The sequence below is a fragment of the Mytilus californianus genome, unplaced genomic scaffold (assembly GCF_021869535.1).
Source record: "Mytilus californianus isolate M0D057914Y unplaced genomic scaffold, xbMytCali1.0.p SCAF_2, whole genome shotgun sequence".
In the NCBI taxonomy this organism is placed as follows: Eukaryota; Metazoa; Mollusca; class Bivalvia; order Mytilida; family Mytilidae; genus Mytilus; species Mytilus californianus.
Window position 1 is genome coordinate 73842715 of NW_026262668.1, and position 16971 is coordinate 73859685.

At 33.2% G+C, this 16971-nt stretch overlaps 1 pseudogene; it reads right to left on the bottom strand.

The window, feature by feature from the left end:
* Positions 1–240: 240 nt before the first annotated feature.
* On the bottom strand, positions 241–1135 carry LOC127727675 (putative nuclease HARBI1; annotated as a pseudogene).
* Between the last annotated feature and the right edge of the window lie 15836 nt (positions 1136–16971).

Consider the following 16971-nt stretch of genomic DNA (forward strand, 5'->3'; position numbering starts at 1 on the left):
AAAGTAGAGTTTTGACCCCAATTTCACGGCCCACTGAACATAGAAAATGATAGTGCGAGTGGGGCATCCGTGTACTATGGACACATTTTTGTTTTTATAGTTTTCCAGTTTTTTTTTACCTTTGCTTTTGTTCATATAACAAAATAAGAGGAAAAATATTACAATTTATATGTTCTTTATTAAAATGATAAAATTGTTTATTGTGTTCTCCTGATTTTAAATCTTCTATATAGATTTGTTTTATCGAACAGTTACGAGTTGGTTCATAAGCTGTTGTCTTCTACGGATTCCTTGCGATTGGTGTCCTTCTCTTTCAAAAAAATCATCATCACATGGTTCTTCATCAGGAACATCAAATATGTCATTTTCGAACAAACACAAATTGTGCAACACACATGCAGCCAAAACTGTATCAACAAGTAAGGATATGTCTGAAACATCAAAACGAAACAACCTCCTAAATCTGCATTTTAACATCCCAAATGTTCTCTCAATCACTTGCCTGCATTTACTGTGAACTTGATTGAACTGTCTTTGTTGTTTCCACAGTCACGGAATGGTGTTATGAGCCAGTCTAAAATTGGAAATGTTGAATCCCCAAGAAGATAGAAACCAGGTGGAATATTTGCGTCACTGTTCTGAAAAAGATCAGAACTTCTCAGTACTGTCGCAGCATGGGTACTTCCTGGGTTTCACGTCCACACATAGTTGAACTCCATCTTTGAGTTACAACATCCTAAAAGAACAATAGAATAGAACTTTTCTCTGTTAAAGTATGCATGTGGCTAGGTGCTTTAATTTGAATATGGCATCCACCAAGAGCACCAATTACATTTTGCAATTGTGATCTTTCGCTAAATTGTCCACTTGTTGTATTAAACTCCGGTGGGGTACTCGGCCATTTTACTACTTCTGGCATCACACTGACCAGAACTGATGACATTCGTTTTATGTTTGCATGGTAACTGCCTTTTGATGTTCCAAATCTGTCTGCCATAGAACGGAAATTCTCCATGTTACCAATGTACCATAGAAACATAAGTAGCTCTTTTTGTACATTTGGTGTTGGACCTTTCTGTCTATCAAATTCAACATGACGGGAAATACGTGAACATACAAATGTCTCTCGCGTCATCCTTAAATGCATTTTAAAATCATCAGGAGAATATCGCGGAACAGTCAACTCATAGTAATTTTCAATCCGTGGAATAGATTCAGAACTTCTTCTTTCTTCACAGTTATGTAGAAATCCATCTGTAGATATCAAATGGTAGAAAACACTATACATTAACGTATAATTTGCATTTTGTTGTTGAATAATTGAGTTGGAATGCATTGTCATATGCCGTTAGTAGCCTTTGTCAAATCAATAGTACTTTTGGTACACCATTGTTACTTTTGGTACAGCGTTGTTACTTTTGGTACACCATTGTTACTATCAGTACACCACTGTTACTTTTGGAACACCATTGTTACTTTTGATATACCATTGTTACTTTAGGTCTACCATATGTGACGATGGTAATGTATTGCCAGCGGTAGATGGTTATTCCGTTCAGAGTTAATTTAGAGGCAACCATTTGTGCCAATTGTAAAAGTAGTTACCACCGGTAGCCAACGGTAAAATTGATTGGTACCAACAGAACTTCTCTAAAAGCACTCACTGATTTGAATAAAAAATATCGAGGTGAAAAAGAACCAACAAATGCACCCCATTTTTTTTTACCTGTATGGACCATAGGTACATGGGGACAGGACAATATTTTGTAGCCCAGGCCTCCCCCTTTATATATTACCTGTGACCGCTGTGGATAGTAAACTAGGAATTGATAGTAAATAGCAAATAATTGTTATTTCTACTATATTTATGTTAATATTACACAGAAGTACGTGAAAAATAATTGAAATTAAAAGAAAAAAAAAATAACGGATTTCGGGGAAAAAGGGGGAGTGCTAAAACAATTGTCCTGTCACCAAGAACCTATTGTGTGGTCCTCATCAAAACATAAATAAGTAAGGTATTGAGATTGCCCATGAGACTGACTGACGTAGATATAAGCAACTATAGGTAACAATACGGCCTTGAACAACGGGCAACACTTAACCGTATAGTAAGTTATAAAAGGCCCCAACATGACAGAATGTAAAACAATATAAAGGAGAAAACCAACGACCCAATTTTTGCACAAAATATAAAAGAAAAACAAACATGATCGAGAGTGACCAACGACAGCCACTGAAATACAGGCTCCTAACTAGAGTTAGGCACTTACAGAATGTGAAGGGGTTAAACATGTTTGTTAGTGCTCAACCCTTCACATACTTTTACCTGGGACAGTGGTATAACATCACAACATAAGAACAAACTATAAAAATCAGTTAAAAAAGACTTGACTCGTCAGATCGACATAAAGCACAAAACAGATATACTTGAATACTATTATACATATTGAAATACTAGTCTGCCAAGGACAACTATAACGTTACCAAATATATTCTCAAAAGTTACTGGCAAGCCTATGTAGGTTATGACAATTTTTTTTTCAAAAATGGCTTAAGTACTTCCTTCTGACATCTTTCTGGTTATTATCTATATTTGGACATCCTGGTGGTTATTATCTATATTTGGACATTCTGGTGGTTATAACCTATATTTGGACATCCTGGTGGTTATTATCTATATTTGGACATCCTGGTGGTTATAACCTATATTTGGACATCCTGGTGGTTATTATCTATATTTGGAAATCCTGGTGGTTATAACCTATATTTGGACATCCTGGTGGTTATTATCTATATTTGGACATCCTGGTGGTTATAACCTATATTTGGACATCCTGGTGTTTATAATCTATATTTGGACATCCTGGTGGTTATTATCTATATTTGGACATCCTGGTGGTTATAACCTATATTTGGACATCCTGGTGGTTATTATCTATATTTGGACATCCTGGTGGTTATTATCTATATTTGGACATCCTGCTGGTTATTATCTATATTTGGAAATCCTGGTGGTTATAACCTATATTTGGACATCCTGCTGGTTATTATCTATATTTGGACATCCTGGTGGTTATTATCTATATTTGGACATCCTGGTGGTTATTATCTATATTTGGACATCCTGCTGGTTATTATCTATATTTGGACATCCTGCTGGTTATTATCTATATTTGAACATCCTGCTGGTTATTATCTATATTTGGACATCCTGGTGGTTATTATCTATATTTGGACATCCTGTTGGTTATTAACTATATTTGAACATCCTGGTGGTTATTATCTATTATTATGACTAGTTATGTTTCACTTGAAAATGTTTTGCCTAAATGGTAAAACATTGTTTTTACCATTCAGTTCCGTCCTTTTCGAGCTTGAAGTATATGTCTTTGATCTTGTTGCTTAGTGCTTTCGATAACTCTCTAAGGAAGTGATTGCATATTTATACATTATGCATAGCCAACGGATACCTAACTTTAGCAAGGGTTTTACTGCCGAACTTGAGAAGTCCTTACGATGCCCATATTTCTATGAACCATTCAACCCTTGGAGTCGTTTTAATAAGCGTATTGGGAGATTCTGTCGTAGATTTAGTGACGTATAGCTACATCAAGTTGTATGGTTTTTCGCATAAAAAGGCTGCATATTTTACCTTTCTTTGGTTTTTAAAAATCTATTTTGTTCCAAATTATTTGATTTTTATGAACTATCGAAACCTTTCCATACAATAACAAAACGATGGCAGCCATTTTGAAAATTCCAAAAGGAATGCGGAATCTACACATCCCAGTCAACATTTCTATAAATTTATATTACGTTTGAAGCATTTGATTTTTTTCCCTTATTTTTGCAGTTTCCATAGCAACGGTGGCCATTTTTGAAATTCCAAAATCAAATGCCACATCTTCATATGCCAATTAACATTTCCGTAAAGTTTCATACAGTTTGGAGCATTTTATAATCTTTCACATTTTTTCTGTTTCCATGGTAACTGTGATTTTTTGAAAATTTTGAAAACACTTATTCCACACATGTACATTAAAGACAACATATCTAAATTAGTGATTTTAGATTTGATATGGTTATCTTTTAAAAACTCTTACTTTTTGTGTTTCCCATAGTTTACTTACTTACTTACTGCCCTTGTAAGCCATTGGCGTGTAGGGCAGTAACGAAGATTTTCCACTTTTGTCGGTCGTTGGCAGTTTTCTGTAGTGTGCCCCATGTCTGTTGATGTTTACTAGCCTCTGCCTCTACAGTTCTTCTCCACGTCTTTTTGGGTCTTCCTCTCTATCTTTTACCTTCTGGGGTCCAGTGGAGTGCTGTCTTTGTGATATCCTCCTGGTCTTTCCGTAGGACATGCCCATTCCACCCCCAGCGTCTTCTCATTATAGTTGTGGCTATATCTTGTTGTTGGCATCTGATGAGAAGGTTCTCGTTTGAAATTTTTTGTGGCCAAAAGATTCGCAGAATCCTTCTCAGACTTTTGGTATGGAATACAGACAGCTTATTTTGGTCGTGATCTGTCATTCTCCAACATTCTGAACCATACAAAAGTACAGACAAGACACAGCTGCTGAAAAGTTTGAGTTTGGTCCGGATGGTATATTGACCAGATCTCCATACAGCCTGCAGGTTGTAAAGAGCTGACCTTGCCTTTGGTAGTCGTATTTTGATGTCAGATTCTGCTCCGCCATTAGTAGTAACAGTGTTGGCAAGGTATGTGAAGGTATCAACATGTGGTAATGTTTTTCCATCCAGTAATACTGACCCTGGGTCTATGTTAACCATGTTCAGGAAAAGGCCGCTGCCATGTGGTTCCAAAGACTGTCAAAATTACCCAAACCTGTATACAATGGACACCTACGTTATTTAAAAATTTCATGATTTTTAGTTGAGGCATACTGTTTCCATGGTAACGACAGCCATTTAAAAAAATTCCAAGGTCTAATGACACATCTACATATGGTGGTTCTCATTATGGTACACTTTCATGAAGATTGGTCTATAGTACCTGAAAAATCGCAAGGACAAAAAAGTTGGAAGAATAATAATAATAAGGAAGAAACGGAGGAAAAGTAATATGTCACCCGACATTGTCGTTCGGGTGACATAATAATTTAAAAATTCTTGCTTGGGTAACTGAGCACATTCACTCTTTATTCTATTACTACTGTTAAAAATTGCTCTTCTATCAAGCAGATTAAAAAACAATCATTTGAAAAATAGACAAGAAATCAAAGCTACATTGTTTATTTTTCCAAAACTTTCATAAATTAACAATATTATTGAAATCTTGATGTAAATTAAACAAGCTCTTAACCTTAAAATCCATTTAAAAATGATTTTTGTTCATCATTTACATTCTTTTTATAAAACCGAAATACATTTTTTTTGTTCTCCTTTCTTCCTTTTGTTCGATTAAAGGTATTTAGATGTTTTAAATGGATCAATGATACATTATACTTGAAATTTGATTTGCTGTTAAGTTTTAAATGTTTTCACTTTTTTTTGCAATACAATGTAATTTATTCCATTCCTATTTATACAGAACAAATCTGGCACAATTTCTTTCTAGTTAACCCAAGGTAGACTATCATGTAGAAATATGGTCTCATTGATTTTTCTCACCCGTCACCAAAGAGGATGTTCCGTTTTGTTGTGCAGGATGTATAAATACGCCGCAACGTCTTGTCGAATGGGAACCATAAATGCGATTAATCTTGAAGTTAAACTGCAGCGTTCTCACGTTAAAGATCCAAAGCAACAAATCTTTAAGGGTCAATAGTTGGCCGGTAGCATGTTGAGCTGTAAATAACACAAAGTCTAGACAAGATATGTTTTTTTTTATCGAAATTCAAAGTCCAATTCTTCTTCAAATTCAAATTTTTCCAATAAATATTTAAATATGAGCAACATTTTTCTCAATAATGATAATAGAAAAAAAAACCCACCAGTAGTCTTGCATCTGACATTTCTACACCAAAGTGAACATATTATAGAGACCATACAAACATGGCATCATTTCCAAATTCTTTATAGACCATAGAACATAAAAAAATTGAGGTTTTACTGTTGAAATAGAAATTACCAGAATAGTACACGGCATTTTTAATCGACCAGTTATTGGGATTATATTCCGACAGGTGCAAACCGGATAGGTTATTTTTTATTAGCACCCTGCTAACCAAGTTGCTCATTTACCAAGTTGAAGCAGAATTTATACAAAATAAAACAAAACAAAAGCATGTCGGAAATTTTGTAATTCCCTTTCGAATAAAATCCGTTTACCCTATACTCTTCTTTTTAGTGGATGTATTTACATCCTATATATATATGACATGTATCCATGTGATTTTAAAAAAAGACAAAACATTTGAGAGCATGAAAAGAACAACCAACAATCATCTGAGGTCGATTTAACGATACTACAGAGACAAGATTGTTGCTTCTTATCCACAGGCGCTTGGGGGGAATGGACCACCCTTTTAAATATATATAATTTTTGAGGTTCAATTATTTTTTAGTAAATGTTTTTTTTTAAATATTTTAACTTATTTCCACTTATTTGATGCGTTCTTGTTCTTATTCATATGATATTACAACAAAGGTAGTTAATAGATTATGATGCCCATGTATTCTTATTTTTAAAAAGGCAGGAAAGATCGAAAATTTAAATATCGTACATTTGCTCGCGTCCGGCACATTTTAAACACCCTTTTCCATGAAATCATACAAATTAGGACATGTGTCAACTCAAAAAAGACTTGGTACCTTTTTGGTTCTGTTGGTGGTTTTGTATGTGCAATCAATCAGCTATTCAGAAATTTCAAATTTGCACTCTTTGGTAGTATCGATTTCGTCAAATCCATTACTGATGACGGAAGTAGACGCCAAACGTATGCGCTGCCTGACTCACAACGCAATACACGAACTATGAAGTCCGATGAGTTCGAAATGTTTCCCGTATTTTTAAAAATTTTGGCGGCTGTAAACAATTTGGAAATCGTCTAGTCTTTTCGGATTGCATGGTTCATGCATTGCAATATATATATATATATATATATATATATATATATAGAGGGGTCCATTCCCAAGGCGCCTGTGTTCTTATCTAAATATTAGCAAAATACTAGGACCTATGACAACGTGATGAATTCAAATTTTACTGTTATCTCAATCCCGCATTTGAGTAGTAACATAACATCTGCTTTAGACTATTGCGTCCATGTATCCCAGTTGATAAAATATTGTAGAACCTGTTCTTATAAATGCGAGTTCACGAAAGAAGTATCATATTGACTAAAAATTAGTTCACCAAGGTTATGCAGAAGAAACAACTTAATTCAACTCTCAAGTTTTAATCGGCATCATGAAATGGTTGATCTGCATACACTGTCTCAGTCTCTCTCTAATTTAAACTCTGCCATAGACCTATTCCCGGCTATTACTAGTGATTGACATTCAAAACCTTTGTATTTACCTGCGTCGCCGAAGGCGGAAGCAGGTCAAGTAACCGCTCGACTCCGTCCGTCCGTCCGTCTGAAAGAAAATTCTCGTCAAAGTTGTCTTAGCTTCTATGAAAGGGAATGGCTGCAGCTTGATAATGTTGAGTTATAGCGAGTAAGCAGTTTTCACAGCTGCCGGTTATCACTTCCTGTTTGTTGATAGTTTTAAATTTTACAACACTCACTGTACAAGGAAAATCTAGTCTGAAGTTAATTATACAATTTATTATACATACTTTTTATGATTCCTTGCCCGGCTTTGGCTACACTTTTTGTCCTTTAAGCGCTTCATCTTTTTAAAACGTTTTTGATTCTCCAATATTTTTACCTCGAGCATCACTGAAGAGACATTTATTGTCGAAATGCGCATCTGGTGCCGAAACATTGGTACCGTTAATGTTATTATGTTACTTTTCTATTTTGATATTATCTTTATTGTTATTAATTGTTATCACACGATTTTCAGTTGTTTTTTGTCAGGTTTAAAATAAGTAAGACATCTTTATAAAATCATACCTGCAGTTTCTTCAAACATTATATATGACTTACATTTTCCCTTTTTTAACTGCACAAAACAAATCTGATTGAAAAATCTAAAACTCATTTGTAATTTTAAACATTTTTTTCTTATTCTCATTATTATTTCAAATATTAAATCAAATATCAATTGTAAGGTGATAAGAAATAACTTAACTTGCATGTGTTAATGTTAAGATAGAAAATATTATGTCTTGCTCCTTGTTTTAGATTTAAAATGGCAAGGACTTATTTGAGAAAAAAGTCAACAGTTCAAAAGACACAGAAAAAAGAAAACGAGAAAAAAGTTCTCGTTTAAATAGAGATGAGCTGCAATTACAACAGGATAGGCTAAGAGAAGCACAGAGACGGGAGACCAGGCAACATCATCAATTTAATGATACTGACGAAAAGTAAAAAATCACATTGTTCAAAAAGAGACATATGCTTTGGTCCAATATTCCCGGGTGACGTCTGTCATCGTACGTTTTCAAAAAAGGGGAGTATATGAACTCTAAAGACCAGTACATAGATAAGCTTAATTTGCAGTCTCCAGGACTATATGATAAAGCTGTTGAACATAATATATTTCTTCTTAATAAACAATATATATGCCACACATGTAATAATAGATGATTAATGAATAAGCACAAATTGTCTCCATTATTAGCCAAGAAAATAGTCTTGCAGTAGAAGCTGTGTCAAGTGAACTAGAATTATCAGAGCTCTCTAATGTCCTTTTAGCCAAGAACATTATTTTCTTGAAACTCTTCAAGCGTCCTAAATACAGATGGTCATCACTGAAGGACAACATTGTAAATGTACCAATCACAAATGATGACATATGAAACGCGCGTCTTGCGTACAAAATCATAATCCTGGTATCTATGATGAGTTTATTCACAATTAAGTTCTTTGCCGCGCCAGGCTGGTCTTATTGCCGTACAATTAAAAAAGAAAAACATCATACAAATCTGCAGTTAAAGAAGCTTACATTGAGCCACATAAACTTATGAAAGCTGTGACTAAATTAAAAGAGTTTGAACATCCAGGTTATACATCACTTGATTTGACTGATGGATTTTTACAGCAGTTTGAGAGTCTTCTTTCAGAAGACGAAAATGAGTGTGAAGAAACAAAATGAATCGTCAAATAAAAAAATCCTGGCAACAATATTCTTTCAGAGGAAGATGACTGTGAGGAAACAGAAGTGTTGTTAAATGAAAAAAGTTCCTGACAACAATATTCTTTCAGAAGATGAGTGTGAGAAAACAGAAGAATTTTCAAATGAAAAAATTCATGACAACAATATTCTTCAGAAGAAGATGAGTGTGAGGAAACAGAAGAATTTGTAATGAAAATATCTCTGACAACAATATTCTGTTAGAAGAAGATGACTGTGAGGAGACAGTAGAATTTTCAAATGACAATACTCCTGACAACAATAACATTCTAACAACTACTACTGTTATAATGATGATAACTTAGAGTCAGACACTCAGAAGCAAGCGTCTGCTAACACCACACGAAGACAACGAAGAACATGTGGAGACAGATTTAATAAGAAAATTTCAGACTAGTGTCCAGTCTCCAACACTTATGTCAAACAACTTCCCAGTTGAAGCAGCATTTGAACAAACCAAAACTAATAAAGATGCAAGTAACGTATAGAAAGCCACGCTATAGCTCCAGGAGAAGGAAAAACCCTTCAAATTCAATGCGTGACAAATTGTGGGATGTTACCGCCTTTTCGTCCGTTCATCCTTGTGGAAAATTTGGACGACTATACCATCCAAGAGATATTAAAATTAAACCACAACAATATTTCACACAGAGACTACAAAATGAAAATACAAGATTCTCTTCTTATACTCTTATATGTCTTTGCAGCACAGAATTTCATTGAAATAAATCAACTTGAGTAAAACAATATAAGTTCCTTAAATGGAAAGTTTTAACTGATAATCTTCTTCAGGTAGATGACAGATTTTTTCGGTATTCGACAAGATACCTGAAACTCATAGATACTGGCAACACAAAAGATTTGAACTCATTGCTAAACTTGAAAATCTTTGAGCACCTTTTCCATAACATGTATAAGATGGTTAGAAATTATGACATCAGTTCTTGCTCAACAAGGTAAAAATATAATATATAACTGTAATGATAACATGACAACAGTAACTATATAGATGGAGAGCCATTTGAATGTTACATCGAAAAAGAGAACATTCACTAATTAGTCAGAGACAATGTACTACTCACAGCCACTAGATGTTTTGATCAACGAGTTAAAGCCTTTATTAAATATAAAAATAAAAATTCAAGGAAAACTTACAGGGCTGGACACATCCATGGGGTGTTATGGATTGAATTAAATGAAATAGACAAAACAGTGCCAGGTATTCAATCAGCATTTACAGCTCTAAGACTTCAATAAAAAGCTCAACGAAAAGCTATGAAAACCTCTAGCAAACTTTGTGGAGAGATTTAGAAGCCCTTCATTTGATAACCTTGAAGTAAAGAAATTCAAATTCACAGACATTCTAACTCCTGTGCAAAATATGGAACAAACTAAATACAAATACAAATACCCTAAATGTCCCAGTGAATGTTTCGGCGCATTATCTTTACATATTATTTTTTTTCAAACCTTTCAGAAATATAATAATTGTTATGCAAAATAAATTGTTACATTTAAACATTTGTATCTCTTTACATTCATATGAATGTACTTTTTTCATGTCCAATTGAACTTAGCTTTGAAAATCATATTCATCAGTTATACTTCGGTACATTTGTAATCTCAATCAATTGCATGCAGCGATGCAGGTCCGGACCCGGTATTGGTCTTCTTGCTATAACAGGAAGTATGCAGTATAATTCTTCACACTCCTCAGTGAAACGCACTAAGACTTTACTTATGGAGTAAGAAATAATTTATAAGCTTAAAAGGTTCTGCGAATCAACAGAGCATTAAACGAAGTTTGCTAAAAGATATTACATGTTTCCAAGTCCAAATGTCCCATTTTATGACTTTAATTTTTTACTAATGGCAATTTTAATATAATTTCAACATGACTCTGCCAATTACATTAATAATAAATAAACCTTATATCAATTAGAGTTTCAATTAATATTGCAATAACTTTTCCGCTATAGCAGGTGAAAGTAAATAACAAAAACGAAATTGACTCTAAATATATCCGTTTTCAAATAATCGTTGCTTTCTTGGTCATTTGGGCGATGGGAAAATTGTTTAATGTAAAAACGGTTTTTCCATTTACATACAAATATGTAATTTTAGGTGATTGCATATTGAAACCTTAACGGTCGTGTCAGTTTAATCAAGAGTTTAGATGCCACAGACGTCAAAGTAGAGGACATATTGAAAACGACATCTAAATCAGCTGATTGCAAGCTAATGGACGACTTGATGTCGATTTCACTAATCACTCATCAAAATTAAAGCAATAGATCTCTAATGCTGCGACGCTCTTCATTACAATAGAACCTTATTCAAACAGAGTTATTTAATCTTTTTTGTAAGACGAAGATTGCGTGTAAGTATCCTGCCATTCTAATTAAAGTATACTGTTGAAAATTTTAATGTCTGTAACATTTCTAGAAATTTACAAATCTTCGTTGATAAACAGGGTTTGCGGCAATTTGCTTAATTCGTTTTAAAGTATAGGAGCGATTCAGATAGAGGGATTAGTTAAAAGCATCACATTTCATCCAGGAACGTGATTACTACTGATTATAAGTAGTTTAAAGTACTTGACGGTATGTCTCGATTTGCGGAAAATAGTTATTAAGTTCACAAATTTCGAAGCGAGAGGAAAATCTGATTTTCGAAACAAAATATTGTTCTCATATATTAGTATAAAACAACTTTTATATAACGATTTCAGACCATTTCTGAAAAATTAACGTGCGTCTAATGATCAGGACAAGAACGGAGATTTTGAAATAGATGCTTCGAAAACAAGTTCACCACTACTGTTGACATCTTATTTAAGAACTATTTGGATTTGTATTTTGGTTTTGAATTAAAACAAGCATTCTGTGAGTATTGACTGGCAATACATACTAACATAGTCCCCTACCGGTTAAAAGTTCATTGTACTGGAACAAAATTCGAACTTGATCTGTAACTTGTCATGATAAAACTACATATCAATTATCAAATCAATATCTTCAAGCATGACAAAAACAAGTGAGGAAAACTGATTATTTGAGTGAATTTTCTAAGTCCAAGGACCATAACTCTGCACAAAATCATTAGACCGGAACAAAATTCGAACCCGATCTGTAACTTGTCATGATAAAACTATATACCAATCATCAAATCAATATCTTCAAGCACGAAGAAAAAAGTGTGGAAAACTGATTTGCCGGACTGACGGACGGACAGACAGGCAGACAGACAGACAGAGTGCAAACCTAAAGTCCCCTTCGACTTCGTCGGTAGGGGACTAATAATCGTCAGTAAAATAAAATTTGCTGAATCGTAGATAGCATTTGCCACAAACGGATGCGTTGTTACCGTAAAAAAGTATAACAAAAATACTGAACTCCAAGACAAATTCAAAAAAGGGGGAAGTCCTTAAAAACTGACAAAATCTAACGCTATCAATCAACGGAACAAATGAATAACAACTGCCATATTCCTGACTTGGTACAGGAATTTTCAGAAGAAAATGGTGGGTCAAACCTGGTTTTATAGCTAGCTAAACCTCCCACTTGTATGATAGTTATTTATAGTTCCGTAATATTATTTTGTACTAGAACCTCCATGTAAATTGAAACAATCTGAAAAGACTGAACAAGAATTTATTTGGTTACTTGTAGTATTTTAGCCTAATTTCAGAAATGTTCTTGTGGCAATTTCGGTACCGTTCAGATATTTATAATGGATAATGGCTGCAAAATGTCTGAACAGTATAAGCCTACATCATGGAGTGAAGTTGAAATAATTAATTTTCATGCATTTTTCTTAAATAGATCAATGTTTTATTCTTAAGAATGTCTTGCTCTTATCGAATGTCACAAGCCCAAAAATTTATATGTTATCAGTTTTTAGAAATATGAACTTTACCGAAAAAGTCCAAAAGAAACAATTAACAATGCATGGACTCGTTATAATGTATCAGCATTTCGAGTGTATTTTAGAGTACACGCCGTCTAATTAAGGTTAAACCATCGATATGAATATGTAAAACTTGAATGTTCTCTTGAATTAATAATTAAAAATCGAGAAAAATAAACTGCCACGAAGAGGACTAGAAAGGGCTTAACTCGATAAAAGTATGCGCGAAATAAATGCCAATTAATACAGTATACGAACAAAATAACAATATAAAAATAGGGAGATATGGTACGATTGCAAATAAGACAACTATTCATCAGAGTCCAATTTAAGTGGATGTAAGCAACTATTGGTCACCATACCGTTTAGTCAGATATGAAAGGCACCGTCATGACAAAATCAAATGAAAAACCAACGGCCTGATTTATGAAAACAATAAAAAGAAAAACAAATATGGCAACCAATGACAACCACAGAATAACAGACTCCTGACTTGGGACAGGCACATGCGACATATGGCGGTGTTAATATCCACAACATGTTTGTTTATACATGTAAATGTGCGCTAAGCCCTCCCCTTACCTAGGAAAGTGGTATAACAGCACAACACTAGAACAGAGACAGAAATAAGGACAAACGAGAAAATATACACACAGCAAACTAAGAACGTAAGCTTCGGGAAATATGAATTGACGTTAAAAATGGTAATAATGTTGAGGGCTCCGCAATGGTAAGCATATCCTGTTTAGCATCCATCGTATTCTCGTAGATTATTAGAAATGAAAAAGAAGGTAATAAAAAAAAAAAACAATAACAAAACTTTAAGTTAGGAAATTTGTAAAAAGATAGGGTGTTAGGCATAACAAAATATACATTATAAATATTTCTGTTGCACGAATGGCTTACATAGGATGATACGATTAATTAAATATCTCGGAATTACCAACAAATATGTTTTATATAGTGCATTTAGTATCAGATTTGAAGTGACTCCGAATTAAGCGATTACGTAAGAACTATGTCTTTTGAGATGGACAATAGTGAAATCCATATATGAGATTAAGAGCAGATGCATTCTTATGTGATCTTACCTTTGCAGTCTTCGAAATCGGTGTCTAGAATGCCATACTTACATCTTAACATGTATACAAAATCTAATTTAAGCATTTGAATTAATTTTGCAAGTGACCTTTTAGGTATTATTTGAATTTGTTGTTCCAAAATGAAAATGAAAATTTGTTTCTGTGTATAATGAAATCTTTTTAGAATTAATTTCCGTCCTTGTCGTGCTAGGGCCACATTGAATTTGATTTTATTAGTGAATTGTATTTTTAATTTGCCCAAATCAAACTATCCAAGGAAGAATTTCATTCCATTTCTAAATGAAATTTGTTTTATCAGGCTTAAAATGTAATGATCTTTGTGATTTTTTCTTTTACCAATAAATCACGCAATGAAAATGTCAATGCTACATTTGTTCAACAAAATGAATTCAACAGAAAGGGCACAGATTTGATTATTGTCTGCTTGTAAAATAAGACAGAGCTAGGCTGCATTTCTGACCTGCAATCTTTTATTCCTATATTCTGAATAAAATAAGGAAATTGATAATACGTCACGATAAGGTAATTGTTTATTGAATAAAACTTCCAAGGAAGTCCTAAGAGTAATCTAATTTTACGAAACTATCGACAATTATGGCTGCCAACCCGTCTAGAAATGGCCTCATTGCGATTATGATTAAGCAGTTAATTGATAGAATGACCTGAGAATAAACAGATGTGTTTATAAATTAGGGAACAGATCAATATAAATATCTATGGATATTACTGGAAATTACACAATATAAATATCTCATTTACAGAGGAGAAAATTGCTACCTCGAGAGTTTTGATATCAACTGAGAAATCAGACATAGTAACCATAATATTGAAAGTTTAAGCAATTGAATCAAGACCTGTTTCCGAAAAATACAGTTATGCAGAGGTTTTGGTTTGTGGTATATGTGTGAGTTCGGAGAGGTGGTGTACATAAAATCTGTCTTGAGGAACCTAATTGACCAACCTTTTCTCATACAGATGCAATTCCAGTGCACCCTTTGTGCTATTCACAAAGCGGGTCGAGCTCAAAATGAATCTGTGATAGGCTACAATGAGTGAGTGATATGTACTGGTTAACCAACTATCTAAATAACTGGAATTATTAAACCTACTTCACTTTTTAATTTTCTATACTGTCAAGTTTTTATTTTTAACTATAATCTTCATAATCCGCCTGTAGTAATATTTCGATGTTTCCTTATCAAAACCCTTTTCCTGGATACTGACCGGGAAAACTGAATGTTGTCTTTCAATGGTAAAATTGCGTCGTTTAATGCACTATGTATAAAATATGCAAGCATTGCCTTGAGGTAATACACCGGTATAATTATACACCGGTATAATTCAGGAATATCTAGGGTGATTGTATATAAATAAATATACATTTGTCATTTTAAACAATAAGCAAGGAAATGGTCAAGAAGTATTTCCCAAAGAGGTGGTAAAGCCACCATTACCTTTAATCCTAATGCCAATATTTGGAAGAAAATTTCAAATAATACTTTGTCACCTTAAGAAATACTACATGTATGTTTTTTTCATCAAAAGAGCATAAAATTCTACAAAATCATATTTATGATTTTTTAACATTAGGTTCAGCTAGAAACTAATTATAGTTTTGAATATTTGCGATTTATAAGGTCATCGGAACGAAAATTGATTCAGCCATTATTCTTTTATATGACATGCTATTAGAATTATTGTATCCTGTTCTTATTTATGCATTATAAAACTACTTGATTGCTACAACACTGAAATTGACAATTATACGAAAATGGAAATTTAACAAAAATATTCGAACTTTCTGTAAATACTGCTCCTTTTTCATATTGCCTTATTTGTAATATGAATAACATTGTGTGTACTTTTTTTCTTTTAGTACCTCATCTGGCTTTTCATCTTTATAGGCGACAAATATATAACATTTTATACATAAACAGTTGCATTTTCAACATATAGACTGTTGTGCTAACTTAAAAACAGCTGAATACAACTGAAAAAGAGAGCCCAATGTCTTATCATCAAACATTTTGTCATCCGTTGACAAAAAGGTCAAAACATGTTTGTCCTTCCAAACAAAGGACCCAAACTGAACCACAAAAACAATATCCAGTTTATGAGAGAAGGAGTATCTTTTCTTTTGAATAAAATCAGTTCCTATATTTACCATAAAATTCTAAAAAAAGACATACATCAATAATAATTTCAATACACGTGAACTATCATGCAAGACAAACATTTGTTATTTTGAATATTTTATTTTGTTTCTAGGTTTTTATCATAAATAGATACTGATTATGCTTTATAATGATGTATAATTTGTAGGTTTTTGAAAATTAAAGCTTTGAAATGTTACAACCTTTAAAAGTACAAAGAACGTGGTCGGATGAGAAACAAAATTATCCATTAAAACATATTATGATTTCTTCACTCATTATAAAGATCAAATGAAATCTTTCTTTTCCTCATATCAACATAAAACACATGTAATTGACACCCAGCTTTTGCATTGCAAAGATCTGACATTTGTAATCATTGTTCTTATCTGTTTAATGATATATGGATAAAATCTTGTTTATTGCAGGGTATTTTTAACAGTGGAAAACTGATATGAATATTAAAGTTAATCGACGGAAATTACTGTATTTTGAATCGAAAAAAAAAATCTTTGTGTTTATGAAGGCCTTTTTTGCTGAATTGATTATGTGCTATACTTTCTTTCAAAAAAAAGGGGGGCAAATAAATAAATCAT